Source organism: Paramisgurnus dabryanus, chromosome 7, assembly GCF_030506205.2.
Source record: "Paramisgurnus dabryanus chromosome 7, PD_genome_1.1, whole genome shotgun sequence".
In the NCBI taxonomy this organism is placed as follows: domain Eukaryota; kingdom Metazoa; phylum Chordata; class Actinopteri; order Cypriniformes; family Cobitidae; genus Paramisgurnus; species Paramisgurnus dabryanus.
Window position 1 is genome coordinate 34897019 of NC_133343.1, and position 7704 is coordinate 34904722.

A 7704-nucleotide genomic window follows, 5' to 3' on the forward strand; every position below is an offset into this window, starting at 1 on the left:
CAAAAAGGCGAGACAACCAGAACTGTGCTTTGAATTCATCAGAACTGGTAGGAGGATATTTTTCCTTTTTGTTTCGGACAACTACTAGGACGTGAATTCGCTGAAACTTCATTTTCCGTATTTTCTTGGATTTTCTTCAAAGGACACTTACTTTGAACTGAACTATTTAAACTATTTAAAGGAACGGTCCTTTGAACCGAGTCAATTGATTCATGAATTCAACCCAACTGAGTCATTTAAGTGAATCATTAATTTGGATTACAAACAAAATGAAACAGTGTTACACTTTTACAAGTATTTTATTTATTTATTTATATATTTGCTCTGTAGTATATGAGAACTGATTTTCAGCTTGAGTTGAACGGTTCAATCTGCTAAACCCAGGTACTTGGTAAATTTCAAAGAGAGGAGTATTGGGATTTATTGCATATTGTTTCTTGTATTTGAGATTTATATTCCTTAAGCAAGATACAGAAAAGAGAAACACTTTCTTAAATTAATATTTTCAATATAAATCTACAAATAATCAGAAACCAAGACTCTGTGTTGATCTTTTACTTACCTGTCATACTGCTCTCCTCTCTCCAGTAGCCGTGCCTTTCTCTTCTGATACACAGGCCCACATTGAACATTATACGTGTGTATACACTAAACCCCGTTACACGCTACACTGTCATCTCTTTGAATCTCCTATGGTTAACGCAAGCTCGTGGTCATTTTTGGCAGGTCGTGTGGTTGCGAATTGCTCACAGTACTAAAAATGTGCGCTCAGAAAAAAAAGAATTTGCTCAGTGCTGAAAAAAATTAGAGGGAACATTGGTTCTGGCTTTTCCGGCGCTTACCGATGATGTTTTAACATTATGTTATTCAGATATCTGATCCCAAAAGATAAAATCTCGTTATTTGTAATAAATTCAATCCGATGAATAAAATCAAGCCATGCACTTCAGTATGAAATCCTGTATAATTTACAATACTGTATAACAATCTGTCCAATGGCATTTCATGTTGACTAAGCCAGAAAAATACATCAACCATGCTTCTGTAGGACTAGTTAAATAAGATCATTTTCCCAGAACCAACACCAAGTCATGTAGATATAACTAAGAGATAGTTATCTGGGTTTTACTGGTGAATAGACATTGACTGTTGTCATACCCAACTAAACTGATTGCTTGCTCCGCTTTAGATTTAATCATAGTCGCTAAATGCCCATTTTCTTGGCTGTAAATAAAATCTTTGGTCTAAACCTTTTGTCAGTAAAAAAAACTCCATTCCAACCACAGTTATGTTGCTAGGTCCATGTGTCTTTGGGTTTTGTTTTCCCTTGATAGTAAAAACCTTTATTTAAAAACTGCATGTTGTGTTCACTTGTGTTATCTTTGATTTATATTTCAATTTGTTTCATGACCTGAAAGATTAAAGTGTGACAAACGTGCATAAAAAAATAATAATCAGGAAGGGGCCTGATTATATATTTTGGGCTTTTTAAAACAGAAGATTGTTTTGGAGGAGCAAAGTCAACAAGCTTCCTGATTTTTTTTGTTTTCAGTCAAAGCATCCATGACACTTCTAACAAACACACACGACTAAAACATAATTTCTTCAAAGACATATTATTTGTTCAGTTCCTGTCAAGCTTACATAAGAAAAGAAGCTGTGTTAGGTGATTGCTTGGTTAAAGAGATGAGTCTTTGATCGAGTGTGTCTGAATCCTGAACAATGCTCGGAAGATCATTCCACAGGGGATAGGAAGGAAAATGATCTACCACATGCAGATGATTTTGATATTCAAGGGATAATTAATAGACCAGAATTTTGCAAGCACAATGTTAACAATGAATTGAACACTGATAGTAACTCACAAAGAAGGTGCAAGATCATTCAAGGCTTTATGGGCAATTAGCAATATTTTAAATCGGATGCGATACTTGACAGGTAGCCAGTGCTTTGTTGCAAGAAGGACTTATATGATTATACTCATAAACACTCTTGCAGCTGGGTTTGCAGCTGAAGCTTATTTACTTGGTTTGCATGTCATCCCCCCAACAATGAGATGCAATAGTCAAATCTTGAGGTCATAAATGTGTGAATAAGCTTCTCGGCATCTGAAGCAGACCGCATGTTTGATTGCATTTTTGATAAATTTATATGATGGAAGAATGCTGTGGGACAAACATTGGAAATCGAATCACACCAAGGTTCTTGAAGACTGTACAACGGCGCAACCATCTATAGAGAAGTTGCATACTGCCATAGTTAGTTTGGAGCTATTTGGTTAAAAAAAAATCAGTACCTCTGTCTTATTGTAGTTAAGGAGAAGGAAATTGTTTGGACATTCATCAGCCGACAATAAGACAAATTGTCTATAAATGGAGACAGTTTAATACTGTAGCTACCCTTGCTAGAAGTGAGCGCATAGACAAGATGACTCCTAGGCACAACGCAGAATACTGAAGTATAGAAGAACCCACGAGTATCAGCTAAAGGCTTGAAGACATCTCTGTTCATGAGTCTACCGTAAGTCTTTGAACAGGCATGGTGTCTATGGAAGAACACTATACGGAGGAAGCTGCTGCTCTCCCGAAAAACGTTGCTGTGAGCCTGAAGTTTGCAAAGGAGCACCTTAGCAAACCCCATTGCTAATGAGAAAATATCTTATGGACTGATGAAGCAAAAGTTTAATTGTTCGGGAAAAATACTATGGTGCAAAAAGGGCATAGCTTACCAACATGAAAACATCATCCGAACAGTGAAGTATGGTGGAGGGAACATCATGATTTGGGCATGCTTTGCTGCCTCATGGCCTGGACCACTTGCCATCATCAAGGGGAAAATTAATTCCCAAGTTCAACCAAATATACTACAGGATAATGTCAGGGTTGCTGTCTTCCAGTTATAGCTAAGTAGAAGTTGGTTGATGAGGCAGGACAATGACCTTAACCATTGAAGTAAATCCACCACAAACTGGCTTAAGAAAAACTAAATGTTCATTTCTAGGGGTTCACATACTTTTTCTTGCCACTGCATGTATAACAAGAAGAAGATATGGCCTAGAACTGATGTATGCAACTATCCATTATGCAAATAATGCATAATATATATTTGGGCTTTCATAACAGAAAACTGTTTTGGAGGATCAATGTCAGCAAGCTTAGTTCTGAATTTTCTTTCGTTTTTAGTCTAAGCATCCATGACACAAACACACACAACTAGACATAAAAATCTATAAGCATCATTTCTTCTCAGAAATATAATTTTTTTCCGTATTTCTAATCTTTACATACCTATGAGAAGTATTTTGCTAGTTTATTACCATATACGGAATGAGCATGTGCTATTAGGCGTGTCATATGTATTGCATACTATGAGTGACCATATATATACCCGTGCTTGTTACACTAAAGACTGAATTTCAGCAAGACAACTCAAATTTCCTTTAATTTTGGAATTTCCTAAGGTGACCTATTTGTCCAGGTAAGTGTAATCTTTTTGTACTGCCTGTAGATATTTGTATAACCATGTCTGTTTAATGGGGTTATGTTTTAAAACAGGGACACCTTAAAATAAAGTGTAATCCGGGTGTGCGTTATTTTCAAATAATTCAAAGAGTCAATTATTCTGCTTATACCACGGTTACCACAGACATTGCCAGGACATTGCTCTGGTGGCTATTTTAAGACATTTCTTCAGGTTTGCGTTTATGGAAAAATAATGCAGACCACCGGGTCTTGTGGTACCACAATGATATTATGCAGCCCACGAAAATAATCCCCTTGGTAACTTTCAGGACTATTTTTGGCTGCCGCGTAATATCATTGCGCCTCCTGCAGCCATCTTACAGCAGCAAAGTCCTTGATTATTACGCCAGAATGAGAGTATAGTCCTAGCCACATCTGCCTAGAAAAGGCTCAATTTTCTGTGGTTTTTGCATGCATAGCAAACATTTTGAGAGGTGTTCTTAAATTCAATGTATCAGTACAAGCGAACGCCAAAATCCAGAATGGCATTAGATAAATGTATTAACTCGCAACACAAAGCACTTTATGACTAGCAAAGTGTGGAATACAAAGACAGAATCTAAAGACAGCTTGTTCCTTGTAACAGTCTAGATACCAGTGAGTGTAATAACTTGACACGTTCTGTTGATATATCAGTCAAAGCAACAAGACGGCTGAATCAAATTAAAGCTCAAATATTCTTACAGTGTGTATTGGCACTACTTGTATGTCCAGTCAAACAAATAGAGTGATAACATCAAGCTTGTGTTAATGTTTCTGTGTCTTCTTCAAGGAGAACAACGCCCTTGGAAAGTCAAAATGATAAGTACAAAACAACTCATAAAGATCATTGATGGAGATGAAAGAGAACCAGAGGACCGTAAAGAAGAAACATTTTTTGGATGTAAAACATATGCAGAAGGAGGAAATAGAGTCCCAAAAGCTGGTGCAAGTTGTGAAGCAGGAGTCGGTCGAGTTCGTTATGTAAACCATTTTTCAGAGTCAGAAGCCAAAGGTCCAAACACCTCAGCTGGTGCTGAAGCAAATGCGTTCGGAGTTGAAGCGAATGCTCAAGCTGGACTTGGCAGTGCATCAACTGCAATTGGTCCATACGATTTATTAACAGGAGAAGCCAAAGGTCCAAATGTCTCGGTTGGGGCTGAAGCTAATTTATTTAAAGTTGGAGCAATGGCTGAAGCTGAAGTTGCCAGTGTATCAGCTAATGTTGGTCGAATAGGTTTAAAGGCAGGGCTTGGAGTCGATACGGGTGCATCTGTTGGTGCACATGGTGTGGAAGTTAAATTCCTGGGAACTGGAGGCAAAATTGGTCCACAAACCAGTGTTTCTGTTCTTGGTTCAGAAGCGTCATGTTCAGTTATGTAGTCATATAGATTTTAAACTACACTGAATATTCACATGACACATTTTAGCAAATGACTAGCAAATGATGTTCATTAAAAAAAACATGTTTATTAAAAAGTCAATATGTACAATTGTATTGTAGTAAAGTGTTGGTGTAAAACTGTAAAATTCCTTTAACAGTTAGAAAACCATGTATGATGTCACATTAAAAAAGTAAAGGAATATATTTGGACATAGCCTATAAATCAATGATATATTACATGACATATTGTACCAGCCATTAATCTGTTGGTCTACTATTTTCATTTTTTGCCATACATGAGATCTTCATCCTCTTATGCAAATGAATAATTATACTTAGTGTACTGAAAAACATTACACAAATTCTTCAATATTATGACAAATGAATTGAAATGAATCTATCCGCACAAATACAAATATTAAACTGGGTCACCAAGGGCTGTTAAAAGGTTAAAAGATGTAAAAGACACAGTAAAATAAAGAAGCAGAATAAGAAGTACAATACAAGTAATATGCTCTATAATCAAAAAAATATATATATTCTACATTACATTTATTATAAACCCTTTATTGTTTGTGCACTCATTTACACATCGAATATAAATTCACAGAAGATAAAAAGAGATTATACATTGTAGGATCATCAATCATTACGGCTTTGCAGTACAGATCTGAAGCAAATGTGTAGTGGTGCTTGCTGTGGCAAAACTCGGGATGTCAAAAGAGTGCACACACACACACCTCTACAATGTTCTTATTCAGAAATAGGGTATTCTGTTTGGTTGCTATGCGGTTGCTAGGGTGCATGGGGGAGTTGCTAGGGAGTGAATTGGCATCCACCAATACAGTCCAAGCCACGAAGGAAACGAGACCACCCACATGTTTCTACAATGTCTTGATGCAGAGATATAGGCTCGCTAAACAGCTAGAGTACTCTGTTTGGTTGCTAGGGGAAGAATTGGAATCCACCAATGATTATGCTTAGTGAAAAAAGATCACCCTATGTCTTTAACCTACATATTTCTACTAAATTCTTGCTCAGAGATATGACCCATCAAATATTCTCGCAATGTTGAGTCGATGGGATTTTCTCCCCTTTATTGGTCTATGGGAAATTTCGTGCACCTCTAACACCACAGGGATACAACTTACACCCCAATGTGAGGTATGTTCTTACAAAGCCTGCCAAATGTAGTAACCCACATTTTTCTACAAAATACTCACTCTGAGCTATGACCGGACAAAGTTTGTTCCAATGGGATTCTATACTGATTTTTCACCGCCGAAACATTTCATTACATTACAAACATTTCTCAAAATATCTTCCTTTTTGTTCATCAGAACAAAGAAATGTATACCGGTTTCTAACAACATGAGAGTGAGTTAATGATAACAGATTTTTCATTTTTTGGTGAACTATCCTTTTAAAGGGATTTGGCTAGATGTGGTACAGCTATGGCCTAAATCTCTTGAGATATTGGGTTTAGGAGTAGGATTAGGATGAAAACAGTGGTTCTGCCTAAATGGGATACAGCTACAGCCGAAATGTCCCATCCCATGAAATGTTGGATTAAGGGTTGATTTGGGAATAAGATTAGAATAAAACAGCTCTCATCTAATGAAAAATCACAATATTTTGCCGTTGCTGTATCCCTTCTAGCCACAACCGTGTCAAAGGGCAACTTTAAAAATAGTCTGTAGTACTGGGAGTACTGCAAGATCCGGTGAAAAACCCTGATTTAGAGGATTGGCTAATTTGGTGTTTCTGTAGTTTTACCAGTAGATGTCAGTATAAAGTTTGTCATCACCATAACCTTTTGTGTTTATAATAATTTGTGTTTTGTAAAGGTACACGCTAGCAGCACAAGATCTTCTGATGCGGTCGCATGGAAGATCTTGTTTGTCATTTCATTGGCCGGGTCAGAGTTAGAAACATGACGGGCTGGGCCTACCTTCACCGGACAAACTTGGATTTGTCAACCGGGCTTGGATTTCTTTTGCAACTTCCCCTTTTCCCCTCTTCCAAGTCACTCATCCTTAATATCGTCAAGCCCATGTCAGGCAGGGGATGACATCATCAAGTGCCATTTCTCTATCTTTCCATCTCGTACGCTCAGAAAGTCTGTACTGATCAAAGGGAAAATCAAAACATAAGCACTTTATATGTAGCGGAAACCATCTGTGCTGTAATTTAAACTGCTGATCATATTTTGTCAATGTCCTCTCCAAAGAATGTTTCTGTTGAATGAATCTAAAGTTTTCTTGAGCAATTAACAAATATTGGTCATTTATTTGTGAATGCTATTTTTTCCGGTTTATGTTTTAAACAGGCCTCATTTACGTGAATGCAAATGCAAATGTCTATATTCTAGAAAAAAAAAACATTAGCATTAAAGTCAACATGAAAACACAATTCACACTTTCTGAATACTTGCTACTGGTCTGTTTGGACACAATTCATCTATGCATGCTATTATAAAGAAAAAGGCTTTGTTATCAGTCAGTAAAAGCAACTTTCTGAAATAACATTTCACTTAAGGTTATTCAAGGAAAGGTTGTGGGAAATACAGCCTTTATCAGTAGTAAATGCAGTAATTTAATATACTAGATTACACCAATAACACAAAACAACGTTTAGATACTTTTTCCAGAACCACCACCAACTCATGTACAAATAACTAAGAAATAGTTATCTGGGTTTTACTGGTGAAAAGATTACTCCTTACTAATTATTATGTTACTAATTCTAAATAAATCTATCCCTTTTTACGACGGCTATACTGTCATTACTCATATGCCGCTTTCATTTCATTCAACATGA